General features: G+C 40.4%; 1 protein-coding gene across 26 annotated transcripts in view; it reads right to left on the minus strand.

Annotated features, from left to right (window-relative positions):
* The window catches only part of LOC117519820 (protocadherin gamma-A11-like), a 911,360-nt gene that overhangs the window by 61,912 nt on the left and 828,357 nt on the right, over positions 1-21,091 (minus strand). The window lies entirely within an intron of this gene.

Raw genomic sequence — 21,091 nt, forward strand, 5'->3', positions numbered from 1 at the left:
ACGACTTTAAATCCCGTTCATAAAGAAGCATCGCCTCGTCTCTTGCAGCTCCTTGTATGTCAGCGTTCACTGTGTTCAGACTGAACGAGGGAGGGGATAGATCTCTTTGTGCCCGTCTGAGTGCCATTGGTGCACAGCATCCATCTGTATCGTCCAATCAGAAGAGGGCTGGGCAACACCTTTAAAGACACAGGCTCTTTCAGCAGAATATGATTCAATTTCAAGTGAAAGGTATGAAAGCCTGGCTGTTTTATGGGCAAACTTGAATATAAATGTATTATGAATATGAATATTGTCAATATTCGTTTTCACAATTTTGATCAAATAAATAAACATCTGCCTTTTGAATCAGCTGTGTAATGAGGCATTTAAAATAACAGGTTAAATGAAAAACGTAATTGTTACTGTTACTCGGAAATAATAATAATAATTTATTTTATAGATAGACTATATAAAATAAACCAAGGAAGTCTATGAACTATATAAGTTACTTAATTTGTAGTTTACAGTTCTGAAGTTACAAGAACACTTAATCTTTGTGAATTCAAGAGTAACAGCCTGTTCACACTGTCGCTGTCCAACGCTTTGGTGCTGAAATGAACTGAAATTTAGAGAAGAAACCCAACAGAAAATACTGGTACACATACATTTCTTTAAGTGCTGAACCTGAGCCTGGATATTCTGTCCACCATGGTACCCACTCACTGACTGAACACTTTAGTCATCTGAGTAATGACAGTCATTGTGATCACAATGCTCTTAATATTATGGTACTTAAACTATGAAATTTTCCCATCTAACCCGCATCCACACACGGGCTGGGATGCAGAGTCAATGGCAACACCATGTCACAAAACAGTGGAAATGCTGAGACAGTTTAGATTCTCACATCATGTAGTAACACAGACAATTAATTCCTTTTAGATATTGGAGATTTCAACAAAGAAGTCCAGGTGGAGAATGAATAAGTTTCACATCATATGTTGTGTCAAGCAAGAATGAGATAAGAGCAAACAAAATGGATTCAGATGATGGTCGCCACCAACATTTAATTAACTCCTCCTTGACAAGCCAACCTACACATTTTTTCCGAAATGCTCCTTTAATTCTTGACGCACAGAAACATGATACAAGCTCCGTCCTCCTCTCTCGGTTGGTGGCATTAAACACACAACATGGAGGAGACACGAAGGCAATTAGGAAAAATAATAACTCCAGGATTTTTGATTTAAATGTAATAACAGCAGACTAAGTGATATGACCCTGACCTTATTATTAACTGTTCAAAAGCACAACTTCCAGAATGCACGACACTATCACCCAACTTGAACAGAAACACAAAAGCAAATTATATAAACTGGAGTTTTAAAAGACAACACAAACACCATCTTATCGTGAGATTAGGAGTGATTTATAAACTCATGACAGAATATCAGCTCTGGTTTGTTCTCACCTGTTGGCTCTCAAAGCTATTAACAGTGGAAAAAACTCTTTTGTATGTATGTCAAAAAAATTCACGGTGTGTATTTTGGTTTTTAAGTTGACAAAGTCAGATAAAATAGATACAAATAAGACAGAGACAAATCACTTATTCCAAAGATATATATGAAAGTTGTAGCTTAGAATTTAAATGGAAAACAGGAAAACAAAGTGAAATAATTCAAAGGTTATTCATCTCACCTGTTGGCTCTCAAAGGTCCAGGTGCTGTCAGGTAAAGATGCATCCAGGACACTGATCATGTCCTTAAAGTCAGTGGTGCTGCTGGGCTTAATCAAAGTGAAATCACTGTACTCTGACATGGGAGACAGACAGGACCTGAAGGACTGACTCTGAGACAACATGTCTCCTCCCAGGACCTCCACGTACTTAATGGGTCCATCAGTGTTGAGCTGAATCTGCAGGTTCCTGTTGGGGTTCTTGTAATCGTCACAGTCTCAACTTCCGCTGCTTCTGCTGGTCCTGATGCATTTAACAGCTAAGATGACAAAAGTCACCAGAGACAGCACAGACACCGAGGACAGAGACACGATCAGATAAAGGGCGATTCTCCCACTTTTCTTGCTGGGCTCGGACACTTTGTGCCGCAGGCCCAAGATGGGCTCGTGCAGACTGTCCTCCAGCAGGATGGACACGGTGACCGTGGCAGACTGGACCGGTTCTCCGTCGTCCTTGATCTCTATAAGCAGCCTCTGAGAGGACTCGTCGTGCTCGGACACAGCACGTTTAGTCCTCACCTCCCCTGTGTACTGATTGACAGTGAACAAAGACGCGTCTGTGGCCTCCGACACTTTATATGAGATCCACGCGTTATGTCCCGAGTCAGCGTCCACGGCCGTCACTTTGGTGACCAGGTGTCCCGCTTTAGCCGAGCGGGACATCCTCTGATGAGACAGGGAGCCCAGGGCAGCGGAGGAGGGGTAAATAACAGCGGGGACATTGTCGTTCTGGTCCAGGATAAAAACATGGACAGTGACGTTGCTGCTGAGAGATGGAGAGCCCTGGTCCTTTGCCTGCACCTGAATTTGAAACACCTTCAGCTTCTCATAGTCAAACGAGTGCATGCTGTAGATGCTGCCGTTATCTGAGTTAATGTAGACATAAGATGACACAGACACGTCCTGCACTTTAGAGTCCAGGATAGAGTAAGAGATTTTGGAGTTTTCACCCAAATCAGCATCGGATGCTGACACGGAGCACAAAATGTTGCCAGGTGTACGATTCTCTTTCACATATACTACGTAGGAAGGCTGGGAAAAAACTGGCGGATTGTCATTTACGTCTAACAGTTCAACCGTTATTAGTTTTTCACTGGATAACGGCGGTTTCCCGCAGTCCACTGCAGTTACTTTGACGCTGTGCTGGCTGTTCTTTTCGCGGTCTAACGGTGCATTCGTCACTAATGTGTAATGATTGGACACAGATGGATTTAGTTTAAAAGGAGATTCGGAAGGGATGTTTAATTTAACACGGCCATTGTCGCCCGAATCTGCGTCTTTTGCACTTAGCAGCGCAATTACGGTTCCTGCCGCAGAATCTTCTGGGACAGGTGACGTTAAAGATGTCACTATTATTTCAGGAATATTGTCGTTCAGGTCAAGAATTTTAATTTCCACGGCACAGTGCCCATCTAGCTCCAGATTACCTTTGTCTTTAGCAGTCACGTCAAACCTGTGCAAAGCGTTTGTTTCATAGTCTAAAACACTTTTTACAACAACAGCTCCAGTCACGGCTTCAATGTCAAATAATGATAAAATTAATTCTGCTGTTTGCTCTGCGAAATAATATCCAATTTCTCCATTCAGACCTTCATCTGGATCAGTGGCTTTCAGGTGCAGTATTTCAGATCCAGGCACTGCTTTTTCGCTGTCGTTTGTCTCATACATCTGCCTTTCAAACTGTGGTGCGTTATCGTTGATATCGAGCACTATAACGGTAATTTCACATGTTCCAGAACGCACGGGGTCTCCGCCATCCACAGCAGTCAGGATCAGATTGTGGATCGGCAGCTTTTCCCGATCGAGAGGTTTTTCAAGCACGAGTTCGGGGATTTTTCTCCCGTCTTTATGATTTTTAACAACCAGTTTGAAATGATCGTTTTTGCTGATGAGGTAAGAGCGCACAGAATTAGGACCCACATCGGGATCCTGCGCGCTTTCTAAAGGAAATCGGGCGCCTGAATTAACAAGCTCTGCGATTTTTAGCACTTTCTCTTTTGTGAAAAAACTCGGGGAATTATCGTTTGTGTCTTGGATTTCAATCTCCACTCTGTACAGTTGCAGAGGCGCTTCTATCACGAGCTCCAAAGGCAGAAGACATGACGCTCTTTGTCCACAGAGCTCCTCCCTATCTATTCTGTCAGACACCGCCAGCTCTCCCTTTGACAAATCTATATTAAAATACTGTTTACCAGCTTCTGAGGTTATCCGCAATTTACGACGGTAAAGGTCAGACACAACCAAACCTAAATCTTTCACCAGATTTCCGACCACATACCCCCGTTTCAGTTATTCTGGGATGGTGTAGCGAATCTGTCCATCTATTGTACTCCACAGAAGAAAATGGCACCATAAAAAAAGCTGCCACGATGCTGGTTTGATCCACATTATTCCTCGAGCCACATAAACCTTCTCTCTTCACTCCAATTCCAGTTTGTGAAATGGTGAAGGATGAAAAATATGAAATCCAATGTCGACGCCTTTGCAGCGACAGTCATGCTTTGTGTCTGTGTCCCTCTGCTGAACACTGTCACGGCTGCGATGCTGAAGCTCCACGATATGAGAGAGACAGAGAGAGAGAGAGAGAGAGAGAGAGAGAGAGAGAGAGAGAGAGAGAGAGAAAGAGAGAGAGAGAGAGAGTAGATCTCTGTGTGAAGCTCTGCGTCTTATTGGTTGGCACAATCCATTTATTGCATCCAATCGCACAATCAGTACATGTCTCCAAAGTAGTGACGTTTATCCACGTTTTACTGGGGAATGCGCTTTTCCCTGCTTTTTTATTTCTCCTTTAATGTTTTTAGGGGCTCTGTGTGTCTGTTTGTGTCTGTTTCCACATTTGGTAAGGCACGCAATCAAGTGTAAATGGCCAACTAATACAATACCACAGATATACCGGACCAGTAGCTGAATCACAAAATTTAAAACTGACAAAAAAAAAAAAAAGAGAAGAAAATAATAATAATTTTACCTATTTTGTAAAATATGTTTCTTGAATATATATATATATATACACCCCACACAAGTACATATTTACCATGGGAGGAAAGCTTCCAAAATGAATCCAATCTCATGCCATTTCATGTTGGCATCATGAAAAGTAAATGAGTAAATGAATCCATGGTTCGTGATACTGTCAGGAACAGTGCCACGTGTGTGACGGGAGCACGAGATGTGGGGTGATGCTGGGGGGGGGGGGGGGGGGCATGGTTATGGTTAGGGCAACCATAAGGGGTAGGGTTAGAAATAGCACTGTGTGTCTGAGTCTGAAGACCCTACACCAACTCCTCAACTGACGGTTCCAACACCAGATGTTGCTGATTCTGCCCCAGATGATATCTCATCCACCCGACAGCAGATCGTGATCTGTGAGTGACTTTGACTGCTTCTCCGCAAAGGGCTTCCACTTCATCCATGTCAACAGCCGGAGTCCCCTCCACAAATTTGAAGAAATTTTTGTCACTGCGCCGCAAGGTTGCCCTGCTGTCATTGCTGTCATAGAGACCTGGCTCGACAATTCTGTCTTTGATTCCCAGAGCAGTATTCTGGGTTAGCAGATATAGAGACATGATCAGTGTCATACAGGTGGTAGTGTTTGTGTCTACATGCAGTCATGTCTGACCTTTGGTCCCCACAGAGATATTGAGGATACTTCTAAAACCACCTGGATTGACCAAAGACTAAGACCATCCTTGTTGGAGTATGCTACAGACCCCCTACTGACAGTGATTTTTACAACCTACTTGAAGACTCTTGCAGTAAATGCACAAACCTTTCTGATTCCGAGTATATTTTTTTTTTAGGTGATTTTAATACTGATTATAACAGTATTAGTTCCATCAGTAACCAAACCTGTGTACAACTTTAACAATTCATGTCTGTTTGATCTCCATCATCTGATCTGTAGCCTAACTAGAGTCACCAACACCAGCTTGACAATATTAGATCTAATCATGGTTTCTGACCCACACAAAATTAGTCAGCGTGGTGTCATTGAAAGTGGTCTTTCAGATCATATGTTAGTATACTGTACTCGTAAGATTAAAAAAAGTCTTCAGTAAACACTATACTGTTAAGCTTAGATCATTAAAGAACTACACCAAAGAGTTATTTAGTGTTAAACTACAGTCATTCAACTAGTCTGATGTGTTACAATGTAAAGAAATAGATGAAGCATGGTACAGTTTTTTTTCCCTTATAGTAGCTTTTATTTCCATACATGCAAATGCATTGTAAACACTGTACATTCTATTCCAAATCAAAACATGAAGAAAAATTACCAAATTTATTACTTTACAGAAAGTGAAGAAAGGGGAATGTTGTTCACATTTTTCTTTACAAACTCAAACATTTACTATATGAACTGAAAAATATTTGAATATTTATCTTTTCTGTCAATCACTGAACTAATATTTAGTTGTATAACCATTGGTTTTGAGAACTGCTTCACATCTGTGTTGCATGGAGTCAACCAACTTCTGTTACCACGTCAACAGGTATTCCAGCTGAGATTGATTGGGCTACATTCCACAATTCCTCTGCATTTCTTGGTTTTGTCACAGAAACAGTATTTTTGATGTCACTCCACATGTTTTCCATTGGATTAAGGTCTGGGAATTGGGCTGGCCACTCCATAACGTTAATCTTGTTGTACCGGAACAAAGATGCTGCTCACTTGCTGGTGTGTTTGGGGTCATTGTCTTGTAGAAACACCCATTTCAAGGACATTTCCTCTGTGGCATAAACTGATCCATGATCCTTGGTATGTGATAAATCTCTCGATTTCTTCAGAACATGTGATTTTTTTTTTTCAACAATGGAAATTTTTGGGGGCTTCTTGTCCATAGCTTGTCTTCACATAGACCTCTTCTAATTGTTACAGTACTCATAGGTAAATTCAGACTTTCTTTGATCACCCTGGAGCTGATAATTGTCTGAGTCTTTGTCATTCTGTCTATTCTTTGATCCATTTGAATGGTGTTTTTTGTTTTCTTCCACTTCTTTCTGGATTTGATGCCATTTTAAAGCATTTGAGATCATTTTCTGCACTTCTTTCTCCAATCAACTTTTTTTTTCAATTATATTTAATAACATTTCCATTCTGTAAGAACAGAAACAAAAAAGTACACTCACACACAACACCCCACTCCTCAAAACAACAACAACAACAACAAAAAAACAACAAAACAAAAAACAAAACAGACTGCCAGTTTTGAAACGGATACATGACACATCAGTGCCTAGACAACAAACAGAATTAAATCAAGTGCAGTAACTTATTTGTAATGATTTATACTTCAGTGTTGCAAGACATCAAGCCGAGTCCTCCTTTATGTGTGGTCTATAAAAGCCCCCAGATCTTTACAAAGTTGTTGTGATTGTCTGATAGTTTATAGCATATCTCTTCAAGGTACAAACAAAACCATATCACAGGGAGGTGCTACAGATTTCCATTCTCTCAGAATATATCTCTTTGCAATAGCCATACCAAACATGTTTGTTTGTTGATTTGAATGAGTGTAGGACCATGTCTCATCAGAACACCCAAGTATCACAGTTAAAACATCAGGCCTTATTGTTTTCTTATGCTACATATTTCTATATACTTATAAGTATATATACTTTTAGTATACAATCGAAAGATTTTTTTAAGCACAGGGAAAATAAATAAATTAATAAATAAATATCCCAATGTACCATCACATACTTTACTTTTGCCACATTTTGGTGAAACATAAGAAAAAGTCTATTTAGCTTGATTTTAAAGTAATGCAATTTGTGGACAACTTTAAACTGTATAAGCTACAGTCTGGCATGAATTGAAGTTGGTGCCTTCATCTCCTCAGCTGCAACTGTGGTCTGTGATGTTCCCCAGGAGTCAATATTAGGACCCTTTTTGTTCTTAGTTTACATTAACAATATACCTCCTCCAGCAGTAAAATGCAAACTCCTGATGCAGACGATTCTGCTCTCCTGATAGCTTGCAAAAATACTGCTGATATACAGCAGGATCTGTCATTGGAACTTGAATCAGTCAAGGGCTGGCTCATTGAAAACAAGCTCTCTCTTCATCTTGCTCTGATGGAATCAATCTTTTTTGGTTCCAAGTGCAGACTCCATGGTAATGAGTCATTAGATGTCACCTGTGATGGTCAAAAAATCATCAGCAAATCCTATGTTATATACTTGGGTGTTGAGCTTGACCATTCGCTTAGTGGAAGCCAAACAGCTAACAAGAATTAAGAATTTTTTTATTTGATCAGTTTTGTCACCAGTAATTAAATCCTTTGATTATCTTTTAATTTCATGTATTTTTGATTTATGTATTGTCTAATAATAATAATAATAATAATTATTATTATTATTATTATTATGAATATTAGCGTATGTACGTATACGTACGCCTATATATGCGTATGTAGATATATAGATATGGGTAGGTGTATATGTATATAAGTGACTGTGTATATGTATGTATATATTTATGTTTGTAAAGTATATACGTATGTATATAGGTATATATGGCACAGCCCAAGCAGAGGGTCATCCCCAAGAGCCTGGTCTGCTTGAGGTTTCTTCCTTATAGGGAGTTTTTCCTCACCACAGTTGCCTAGTGTTTGCTCTGGGGGTTGGTAAGGTTAGTCCTTACTGGCGTAAAGTGCCTTGATTCGATTTTCTTGTGATCTGGTACTATATAAATATAATTATAAGTGAATAGTATATTGATGTGTATGTCTGTGTGTCGACATGTAGTAGTGAATTTGTATTTATGTAAATATGACTGATTAGAATTGTTGGACTTGTACTAGCAGGGGTGGGCGCTAATAAGCTTTGCTTCAGCCCACACCCTTTCGGACTCACTAGTTTTGTCTGTGTTTGTTTGTGGAATTGTTCATTTTTTTCTATTTGAATATTTTGTGTGCAGAATAAAAAAACTTTGTCACTTTGTCACTTTGTCATTAGTGTCAGTAGTAGTAGTAGTACTGGGGGAGTGGGGGAGGTGATGGTCTAGTGGTTAAGGTGTTGGGCTTGAGACCAGAAGATCCTCGGTTCAAATCCCCACCTGACTGGAAAATTACTAAGGGCCCTTGGGCAAGGCCCTTAATCCCCTATTGCTCCTGGTGTGTAGTGAGTGCCTTGTATGGCAGCACCCTGACATCAGGGTGAATGTGAGTCATTATTGTAAAGCGCTTTGAGCATCTGATGCAGATGGAAAAGTGCTATATAAATGCAGTCCATTTACCATTTAGTAGTTGTAGTAGTAGTATTTTTTATTAGTATTATTAAGTTTATTTTATTTTCACGTTTACCCCTATTTTGTCATTTGATTCTATCTGGACCACATGGAAATAAGTGTTTTTCACTTTTTTGTGCTATCTGTGTATTTTAATGTACATTATACCTGTAACTTGTGCATTATTTTACTGAATAAACTCAATCAATCAATAGTAAAATAAAAACAAACACATCATGAAAATGTGACTCATTGTGTGATGGGAGCATGCTGTCATAACATGTCATGACATGCTTTGGGATGTGTCATTGGACTTTCTTATTCCTATTGTGACAAGTTCTCATTGTCTGTGGCATCCTTCTGTCTCTGGAGATGATGGCTGCACCAGGAGAATGTCACTGTTGGATACTACGCCTTGTGTGGCTGTGTAGGCAGATGCAGAAGTGGGCAGTCTCTGTTGCAAGTTGAGCAGATGTGGGTTGATGCTGCTTGGTCATGTGACATGTCCAGGTGGAGAAAAAAAAATATATGTATATCACAGCCCGGTGGTTGTATATCAATGCAGGTCTGATCATGTAGGGATGAGTCATTGGAGTACTGTGCATGTACTGGCTGATGACACATCACTGAGGAAATATAATCAACAGTTGACCAATATACGTGATATGTTGTGGGATGAGTTATTGGGCATGTTGTGATTTCTTTTTTTATAGAAAAAAGTATTTTTTTTATTTTCACAAATTATTTGAGAAAAATGGTTTTATTAATTGTAATATTCCACTATTGCATGAATGGGGTGAAGTCTGCTCTGACTGCCTTGTTTATATATGTAGTCTAATTGAGAAACAAAGTCTTGTTCTCAAGAGAGACCTGTTTCAGTCAGACATACAATATAACAAACAATTAATTACAGACAGACAGAGACTGTATTCAATAATCAATGATAATAAGCATCTCCAGCAAGGGCGCATGAGTGCAAACTATAGTACACTTGACTAATGATCCGATAATTATTGTTATTAAAAAAGCTGCAATAGACATAAAATCAATCAATCAATCAATCTATCTATCTATCTATCTATCTATCTATCTATCTATCTATCTATCTATCTATCTATCTATCTATCTATCTATCTATCTATCTATCTATCTATCTATCTATCTATCTATCTATCTATCTATCTATCTATCTATCTATCTATCTATCTATCTATCTATCTATCTATCTATCTATCTATCTATCTATCTATCTATCTATCTATCTATCTATCTATCTATCTATCTATCTATCTATCTATCTATCTATCTATCTATCTATCTATCTATCTATCTATCTATCTATCTATCTATCTATCTATCTATCTATCTATCTATCTATCTATCTATCTATCTATCTATCTATCTATCTATCTATCTATCTATCTATCTATCTATCTATCTATCTATCTATCTATCTATCTATCTATCTATCTATCTATCTATCTATCTATCTATCTATCTATCTATCTATCTATCTATCTATCTATCTATCTATCTATCTATCTATCTATCTATCTATCTATCTATCTATCTATCTATCTATCTATCTATCTATCTATCTATCTATCTATCTATCTATCTATCTATCTATCTATCTATCTATCTATCTATCTATCTATCTATCTATCTATCTATCTATCTATCTATCTATCTATCTATCTATCTATCTATCTATCTATCTATCTATCTATCTATCTATCTATCTATCTATCTATCTATCTATCTATCTATCTATCTATCTATCTATCTATCTATCTATCTATCTTTTAGCCCATATAAACCATTTCTGCCTGCATGTCTATCTCTCATGTCCATGCATGTTCTCTGAGGCTGTGTGGCAGACAAGGCTCTTCGGTGCCTTCTGGTGGACACAGACAGATAGACAGCCCCACACGCACAGAGAAATAACTGAGTGAGGAGCCAGAAGAAAATGCCCATATCGAACAAATTCAAAGGGAGAGGGAGTCTAGCTTGTGCAAGAAGGCATTTAACGCTGTTTTCTTTCTCACTGTCCCTTTTTTTTCTCATGCACATCACGTGCAAGAGTAGGGAAATATTTATTTTAATTTAGCAAAAGCATGTGGATCAGAATAATATGTGGACTCAAATAATGTACAAAATACAATTTCAGCACTGCGCATTATGATATATTCGATTTTAATAATTAATATTGAATGACAATATATTGCAACTTAATGCACATAATGAAAAAAATAAACTGAATGATGAAAGTGGTCATGCGTCGAGGTGAGCGACAGAGGGAGATATAGAGAGGCAGAGATAAAGAGAGGGAGGGGGAGAACTCTGGAGCTGTGTTCAGCACCACGGGTGTGGACAGCGCCACACAGGCGGCCTAACGCTGTGCTGCAGCTCAGACAGCTGTTGGCAGTCACACCGGGGAGATATAAAGGGGCAGGCCACATGAAAACCATACCTGACAAAATTTTACTGATTAAATCGAATAAATTAATACAAAACGACTCCCCCCCCCAAAAAAAAATGGGACCACATAAACATCACAGAGCTCCTTCAAAAATATTAACAAAGAACTCTGAAACACAGCATTCAACCTCTCGTCACTCATCACACAGGATGTCAGTGTTTCCCCATCAATCAATGCAAAATGAGGAATTCCTATGTCCACATACCAAGTGCATGTTCATGTTATTCATGTTTAAAATGTACCACTATCATCATGATAGACTGCCCTGTTGAAACAGTTTTTATTCACATGCACACAGGCATGGAAAACATGCAAACTCTCAAAGGCTGCTGCTTTCAGATCTGATGTCTGATGTCAGCATGGTTGTGTCATCCTGTTTCCATACACTCATAATTTACATGTAAAAATATGACTATGCACTTGACCATTATTCATATGCAGCTGAGACAATGGGTGGCCAGTGTTATACCAACATATACAATGAAATATGCTGTAAGACAAAGACCCTGACTTATGATGTTCAGTATGTGATGTGTATTTTCATGCTTTACAATGAATTATTTGAGCATTATTTATTTATGTGGATGAGCAAAAATATTTACAACATATTAGAATGTAATACATTTGAACATATCAACACAACAAACTATGGTTTTAACAATCAAACTTTTATCTATGTGTCTCATTAAAGAAGCCTTCAACACTAGTACTCTATTGTCACAATGCATTGCCGTGATTTATAGTTTTTAGTGTAAATGTGGTTTAATTCTATGTAGTTTTAATAAGGGTAGAACTGTGTGTTATTGTGGGGTTTTATTAAGTTGATATGTGTGTTTTAAGCTGACATGTTAATGTCAGTTTTCTTTACCACATTTGATTTTTTCCACTGGTGAAGGCTTGGTGATAGTTGATAGGAAGTAAATATTGTACATAACTCTGGGACCATGATGTCTTTTCAATATAATTGTTCTGCTTTAATGTTACATGTGCTTTACTTTGTTTTCCAGTGGTAGCTCATTATTTTATTTCCTGATAACACATGAGTGAAAAATGATGAATAAAATAATGGCCTTGCATTAATGTTTTAAAATGGTCTCTGTAAAGTGGGTGTGTGTCCAGTATAACAGGTCATAGGTTAAATTATGAGATAGTATTGTATGCATGTAAATGTTAGCATTACTTTAACAGATCCCTGAGTCTGGTAGTGTCCAAGTGTCTTGGCATTTTCACTGTGAAGTACAGTGGCAGCCTGGAAAAAGGGTGTATGCACAAAGTAATATTTCATCCTTGTTTGTTTGTTTATCTGTTTGTGAACAGCCATATACAGTATCATTATGAAATGTTTACTGAAGATTCAAATCCTGATAGGCAAGAACTGATTCACTTTTAAAGGTCATAGGTCAAAGTCAGGAAAAATTTTGGAAAATTGTAAAAATCCCAATCTTTAGGGTCCCTTCACACATAGTGTGAAGTTTGGTCGAGGTGTGCACAAAGCAAGAATTGTATGCAAAACATGTGGAATCGTACCTGCCTGTAACGCCTCATACACCTGTTGCTACAACAACTTGCGCACACCAGCAGCTGAAAGACAGCATGTGCGCTGTGCGAACCCATCGCACCCTCTCGCGGCAGGTGTTGGCCAAATTCCAGGTGACATGCATGAACATCTAACACTGCTCACATGGCACTTAGAAAATGTGTGGCCAGTTGCACTCTTGGCATGACAACAGACTGCAGACAGTCACTGTCATGCTGCTCTGAAATTTGTGTAAGTGCCCCATGACTGTGGAGTTGCTGAGATGTGGAGTGCCACAGATTGTCAGCTCCCCCCACAACATATGTGCGCATGTGTCGTGCTCTTCCTCCCTCTCCCCCCAACACGTGCATGTGGGTGGTTCACGCGCTACCCCCCCCAGACGCGGCACCTGTCATCTGATCAGACAGTGAAACCTTGGTCTGTGCGCTGAACAGAAGGGTACATTGCAGCTGTTCACATCTCTGGTCTGGACATCAGAACCACAGAACACGCACCATGTTTTGACAGACACGTGTGTGTGTGTGTGCTTGCAGTCCTCACATCAAAAAACATATATTGCTTCTGCGACGGGCTGGAGAGCGCGCACACTGACAGGCTGTTGCAGTTGGACTGGACCGTCAGTTTATGTGGACATTGCGTCTGTCTGATAGGACAGTGAGAGGTGCACCGCAGTACCATATGACAGGCCAACAGTACAACAAACATGCCACTTTTAGTCACATAGCAGCAGAAATACACCGTCGCAGATGCTGTTTGGTCAGTTTATCGCAGCGTTTGTCTTATTTTTTTAGAAAATACTTTTGTCTGCTTGTTGATTTGAGCCATTTCACGCTCCTGATACAAGACAGCAATTGTGATGCAGTGGTAGAATGTCTGTCTGGTAATCAGAGTATGTGGGTTTAAATCCTATGAGTGATTTTTTTAAATCAGGGTTATTTAACCACGGGGTTCTATATTGCATCCCCTTATATCAACCCAGTGATATTCACTAATTATACAGCTGGTTTTATTTCATTTTCCTCCACATAAGCAGCACGATGTAGTGCAGCTTGTCTCATGGAACACAATGCGAGCCTGCTCACCAGACACTGTCGCGTGCATGAACCGTCGTGTCGGTGTCGTGCACCCCTGCCCATTGGCGCAATGTTTTGTGGTGTGCTTGTATGACTCTACCGCTGTGTGTCGCCCTGGAGTTGTACGCAAATCAACTATATTTGCACTATGTGTGAAGGGGCCCTTAACATTGAACAAATTTTCAAAAATTCACAACTCTGTCAAAAAAAGATCAAATTTCTTTCATATTTTAGAGTGTTATGTAGGATGGTATCCTTGACCAAGTTTGATCCAGATGTGATCCAGATTACAGATTTTGTGGCCATTTTAATCTGACATTGTGAAAACACTATTTAATGTATATTTTACATTATATCTTAATCAAACATGCCCCAATCACTCTCGTATTTGAAAGTGAGGTGCAGACTGCCACTCACTAGTGCCTGATCCAGATTGCGTAATTGATGGACATTTGAATTTAATACTGAAAAGCTCATTTGGTGTACATTTTAGCTTATATCTCAATTAAAAGTGCCTCAATCACTCTAACTTTTCTGTTATGATGTAACTACACCACCAAAATTGGATGGAAGTTCCAGTTTTATGCCTATTTGTCTATCTTCCAGTTATCAGTCAGAAACCGAGTGATAACTTGGAGTGATAAATTGTGCATAGCAAAGATAGCAAAGATAAGTGCCCCTTCACACATAGCGCGAGGAATTCAGGTGAATCACAGCAAAACAGCCCGAGTGAGCGAACCATGAAAACATCAAGCTGACGTCGGGACACGGTTGGGCAGGCGTGAATGAACCTGTTGTGACAGTTTTGTGCACACGCATGAGCGTGCACAACACTGTCGCAGCGGGAACCCAGTGCGAGCAGCTGAGCATGTGGAATGATATTGCGCAGCTGCTGTGGAAAAAAAAAACAGGCCACCCATGGAATTGGAACCTGCAATTTCTAAATGCTTTGATTAACAGACAGAAACTTTACCACTACACTATCCTCACTGTCCTATAATCAGAGTGTAAAATGGCTAATGGCTAAAATCAACAAGGAGATAAACGTATTTTAAAAAAAGAGAAAAGCACCGTAATTGCCGCTGTTGTGGAGGAAAGACAAAAAAACAGCTGGAACGTGTTGCACCACATCTCGCCTCTGCTGTGGAGGAAAAAATAAAACCACACACCATAAAAAAAACACTGCATTTTATTTAATCCCTCTTACTGAGCAGAGAGTACAAGTATGAACAGTGTGTTCCTCTGTAGATGACCCATGGTCATAGACGTACAGTCATGACAAGAGATGAATGAAGCAGTGCGCTCTTATCATGTCCACATCTGCTGGCCTGGCTTGTCTAGCTGGCCCCGCGCGTGTGTCTGGTCTGACAGGTATGCCCTGTGGATGGCGCGCCCCAGGACACACACCGCGTCATGTGGAACAGAGCTCATGTGGGTGATGTAATATTTACATCGCCCACTGCGTGTTATGATCTGACGGTCCGTTTCACCTGGAACAGCCTGTCAATGTGTGTGCCGTGCGCTTACTTGCCCCAGCCGGTCGCAACAGCGATATATGTGTTTATGTATGTCCATGTGAGAGCAGCAAGCAGACACACGCGTGCCACAGTGGACAGTTGTTAGGTGATGTCTGTCAAAACACAGTACGTGCTCCCCAGCTGGGATGTCCAGAACCGGAGATCTCAACAACTGTTGCTGTCGGCGGCCATGCCCCCTGTCAGTTCAGCGCACACACCAGCGTGTCACTCTCTGTTATGTGATAATTATTTTTTAGTTATTTGTTATGTAATTGTGTATGTAGGTAGTGCAGTACTTATTAATATGCCTGTCCTGGCTGTGGTCTCTGTGTTTTTAATATGACACGTCATGTGCACTGACCTGTTATTTGTAGCTGTGAGTGAGTCTCTGGTCAGCAGCTGGGAGGCGGCTCGCCATGCTGTGTGCGCTCTGATGTGGCTGGCCAGTCCCCATCTGTACATTCATATCAGCAGTTCATGCAAGTGCGCTCCCACCCCTCCATCCCCGGCACTCCACATGTCTTGCGGATGGGCGAGGTGGGGGGGTCGGATGATGCAACACACACGCAATTCACATGCATGGCACATGTGTTGCGGGGGGAGCTAACACTCTGGCATGCCACATGTGTGTTGGTTTTTTGCAATGCCACAGTCATGGGGGCACTTATGTAACGGAGGCCAGCAGGTGTCGCTGTGCAGATGTAGTTAGTAAATCTCACTCCCAACAGCTCAAAAGGATTCTCTGGTCACAAGGCCAGAGCCCTGGGTTTTAGCCTTCTGGTTAGAGAGTCCGACTCCCAAGCCGGAGCTCGTGAGCTCACATCCCGAGGGGAGCGAATGGGCAGAGTCATAACAACACAACGCAGAGTGCAGCCACTACAATGGTGCCGTGACCCGGATAGGAGTGAGTTTAAGGGGGTGAGTGTAACGGAGGCCAGCAGGTGTTGCTGTGCAGATGTAGTTAGTAAACCTCACTCCTAACAGCTCAAAAGGATTCTCTGGTCACAAGGCCAGAGCCTTGGGTTTTAGCCTTCTGGTTAGAGAGTCCGACTCCCATGCCGAGGGGAGCAAATGGGCGGAGTCATAACAACACAATGCAGAGTGCAGCCGCTACACTTAGACAAATTTCACATCTAGCTCGAAAGTCATCATCTGCTCACTGTTTTCTTGCTGACAGCACGAATGGCCACACATTTTCTAAGTGTCAAGCGAGTTGTGTTGGATGTTCGTGTGTGTCACCTGGAATTTGTCTGACACCTGACTTGAGAGGGGTCGAATGGGCTCTCACAGATCACTCTCTGTCTTTCAGCCACTCGTGTGCCCAAATAATTATAGCGACAGGTATACGAGGAGTTGGAGGTGGCTGCGATTTTTCATGAATGGCATGCAATTCCTCCTTTGTGCGCTTGTCAGCTTCAATCATGTTATGTGTGAAGGAGCCCTAACCAATGTTCTGTGCAAATTATCTGAAAAAGAATTCAGAAACCAAAAAAGTTGAAAAAAAAAAAAACTGACACCACCACAAAAAACTTTATGAAAGTCACTTGTAACAGGACTTTGACCTTGAACATTTTTTCCAAAGTAAAACTTTTGTGGAACTAGAAACTAGTGTTGGTGGAGGTTTGCACTCTACGAGCAAGGCGCTCTCATTATGGTTATAATACTTATCATAGTCAAACTAGTTGTCATTTAGCGCCTTGGGGCAACTGTTTGTTGTGATTTGGTGCTATATAAATAAAATTGATTTGATCTGATTTAGAGTTGATATGAAAAGTTTTAAATAGTTCTAATGCTACTTAGTATTCAGATATGAGAGAGGAGTTTTCTTTTGCTACAGATGTGACATGATGATGCATGTGAATCACACTCTCATAACATCCATCCATCCATCCATCCATCCATCCATCCATCCATTTTCTTCCGCTTTATCCGGAGTCGGGTCATGGGGGCAGCAAAGCCACCCAGACCTCCCGATCCACACACACCTCCCCCAGCTCCTCTGGGGGAACCCCAAGGCGTTCCCAAGCCAGCCGAGACATGTAGTCCCTCCAGCATGTCCTGGGTCTTCCCCAGGGCCTCCTCCCAGTGGGACGTGCCCGGAACACCTCTCCAGCGAGGCGTCCAGGGTGCATCCGGAAAAGATGCCCGAGCCACCTCAACTGACTCCTTTCGACGTGGACGAGCAGCGGCTTGACTCCAAGCTCCTCCCGAGTGACCGAGCTCCTCACCCTATCTCTAAGGGAGCGTGCAGCCACCCTGCGGAGGAAACTCATCTCGGCTGCTTGTACTCGCAATCTCATTCTTTCGGTCATGAGCCAAATCTCATGACCATAGGTGAGGATCGGAACGTAGATCGATCGGTAAATCGAGAGCTTTGCCCCCCTACTCAGCTCTCTGTTCACTCTCATAACCTTTGATCATCAAATGACTGATAACTGATTTACTGTCAATATATGTTTACAACAAAAAGTTGGCATTTCAATCTCTGCAAACATGTGGCAGATGTTAAAAGCTTCCAAAATGGACACAATGGTGTTGGTTACAAGTGGGAAATGTTTGAAATAACTGTGTCAAAGTGTGATATTTGGACAGTGCAGCAGTATAAAGTATTACTTTAATTTTTATTTGCAGTCTGTTATTGTGAGCGCAACATGTTGTGCTTCAGTTGTCAGTGTAAAACAATCTGTTTAATGAACCGCCAAAGTTTGTAAAACTGTGTGTTAGCAACATTGCTTTGAATAATATAGATTAATACATATTTCTTACCTTATTTGATGAGCCAGAATTACATCAGGAAGTCAGGAAAGACACAGGAACATCACCAGGTAGCAAAAGGACACATGGAAGAGAAAGAAAAGAGGAAAAACAGTTGTTAGAGTGGTAGTCGTCTCTCTATATACAGCCGTAAATGCAGCAATCAATATATGTGCCATGTGGCAGGGAGGAGAAAACACTACCACTCCACAAAAAGCAAACAAACAAACAAACAAAACAAAACAAAAAAACCAGGATTTTGATTTAATGTGATGTTTAATATATGTGATCTGTTTTTTTTTTTGTAACCTCATAAGAAACTGTCCACAACTAACAAACACAAGCAAAATAAAATAATCTGATAATAATAAACACAAAAGAGCAAAAGAGTATGGGTCTTCACATTTCAGCTTTAACACATTGCCATGGTTACTTTGCAAAAATGCATGACATTGTGGCCCTGTATGACAATTTACAAATGATCCACTTAAATGATCATGCATTCACTCCAAAGCACAAATTATTTGGTGTCATACGACTAACTCTGTTTACACCAATACATTGTCAAATGTCAGAAGCAAATCTGTCAAAGCAAAGTATATACTGTATCATTTCCACAATACAGCACTGCTGCAGACAGTCACTACCCTCACAGCAACAGCAGAGGGCCTCAAGGCGATGCCCTGAGAAAACCCCCAGGCCTTATTAATCAGCAGCTTTGCTCAGTACCCCTGCTGTTGTTCAGCATAAGGATGGGTACATCTGTGAATACACATTCAAATATTTTAGACTCAACAAAACAAAGCAGCAACTGCTTAATTTAGATTATATTCCTACAACATAGCTAGGTGAGATAGAAAAATGCAAAACAATAAAATATAAGAGCTACAAAAATATACTAGACATAGCAGAAACAAAGAGCCCCCCTTCATATCTGATAGCACCAGTAGCATGATCACCCTCTATCCCTCCTCTCTCCCCTCATTGCAGGGGACAGGCATTGGATGGACGCTGCATCTCTTTTCTGACAACAGGGGTGACTCTTGTCTTTGCAGGACCAACAGATACACAGAACCACCAGACATCAGATGTTACATCTGCGACTAACCCCCTGTGGCTCACTCAGACATGGTACAGTCCTGCCTTTGACTCAGTTGTTGCTATGGCAACTCATCCCACTTCTCACATCCCACCCTGTTTCCAGAGAACACGCAATGATGGGGTGAAAAAAGAACCACACAAACATCATGGAAGATCATATGAAATAATATTGAAAAATTATGTTCTGACCAAACCAGAATTTATCTTAAATGTACATTATATGTTCTACAGATTACAGTCCAAATTTCTACAGTTACCTAATAGGAAATGCCATGAAAAAAATAACCATATAGATAGAGGTGAGAGATTTTCTCTTGATGTGAACAAGATGTCCAACACTGCACTGTGTGGTGTGTCATCACAGAACAACCTGTCCTTCATCTCCTATTCTCTGTTTCTCTCTCTGCAGTAGATTGGTGCAGCTGTGTGTGTGTGTGTGGGGGGGGTGGGGGTGGGGTGGGGGGGGAGGATGCAGAAAATGAGATCAGGAGGAAAATGGAAGACTGCTGGAAAACAAGAGTGACTGCTGCACAGTGGCCACTCAGCCTTATGCAGTTAGAAAAATATAGTGATAAGTATGCAGGCTCTGATTAACAAATATTTACAAAACATTACAATATTCTAGGGGCTACAGTGCAATAAAATACATAATGAGCATAAATAACAGCCAGAAATAACAAAGATATCATGCACTACATATTTATTCCTGTCAAAGACAATGATTATGAATGTGCAAGTCATGCCCAAGACATTTGGAATTTTGCATTAGGAAATGCAACAGTACTGCATGCTTTAACTTCTTTGTTTTCTACAATGCAACAATTTCTGTACCATCACCACATCTCAAATATAAATGTTTCAGACCTTTTTAAAAGAATGGCACAAAAATTTTATTTAATTTTATTTACAATTTTATTTATGTAGCTCAAAAATAATCAGTAATGTCTCCAAGGGAATTAAACATCTATTCCTGGAATTCTCCAGCAAAGAGAACAACTCTATAGGCCATAGGCACACACTAATTGCTGCATGTACAGGGGAACATATCAGTAAGAGAAATAAGTCATAAAAAGCCCAACTTCATGCCAGACAGTGAGATGAAAGATTACATTTTTTTGTTATGTCTGCCATTCACTTTCCAAAGAAAGAAAGAAAGAAAGAAATCAAATGGCTGAATAATGCACCACAGTGCACTGTCAAATTAAGTTGAAATAAACAAATAAATAAGACTAAAAGGACAGAAACATGAAAAATCCCTGCATTTCTTTTTAAAAGAAAATAAAACGTTTCAAAACCCACAACTGGATTCTCATAAATTCTCTGTAAATGTGACAGTTTCACAGAGAACTTTTTGAGTAATCTCACTCACAGACAGACAGACGGATGGACAGATGAACAAATTCTAAAACCCATGCAGCACGGTGAGATCCAAATCTGATGTCTTTGAACTTTGAGGATGTTTCAGCAAAGCCTACACATCTGTGTGAATCTTGCGTGCTTGACACAACTTCACCAGTGTCCCACTGTGTTTCCTATTGTGTAATCCTGCACAGAATCAGATGGCACACACTTATGTCTGAGGGACTCCCACACACATACATACAACTCAGGACAAAATCTTTCCTATATTCTTAAGCAAAAATGTATATTATCTGCCACCACACACAAACATATAGGCAA

This window comes from Thalassophryne amazonica, chromosome 11 (assembly GCF_902500255.1).
Source record: "Thalassophryne amazonica chromosome 11, fThaAma1.1, whole genome shotgun sequence".
In the NCBI taxonomy this organism is placed as follows: Eukaryota; Metazoa; Chordata; class Actinopteri; order Batrachoidiformes; family Batrachoididae; genus Thalassophryne; species Thalassophryne amazonica.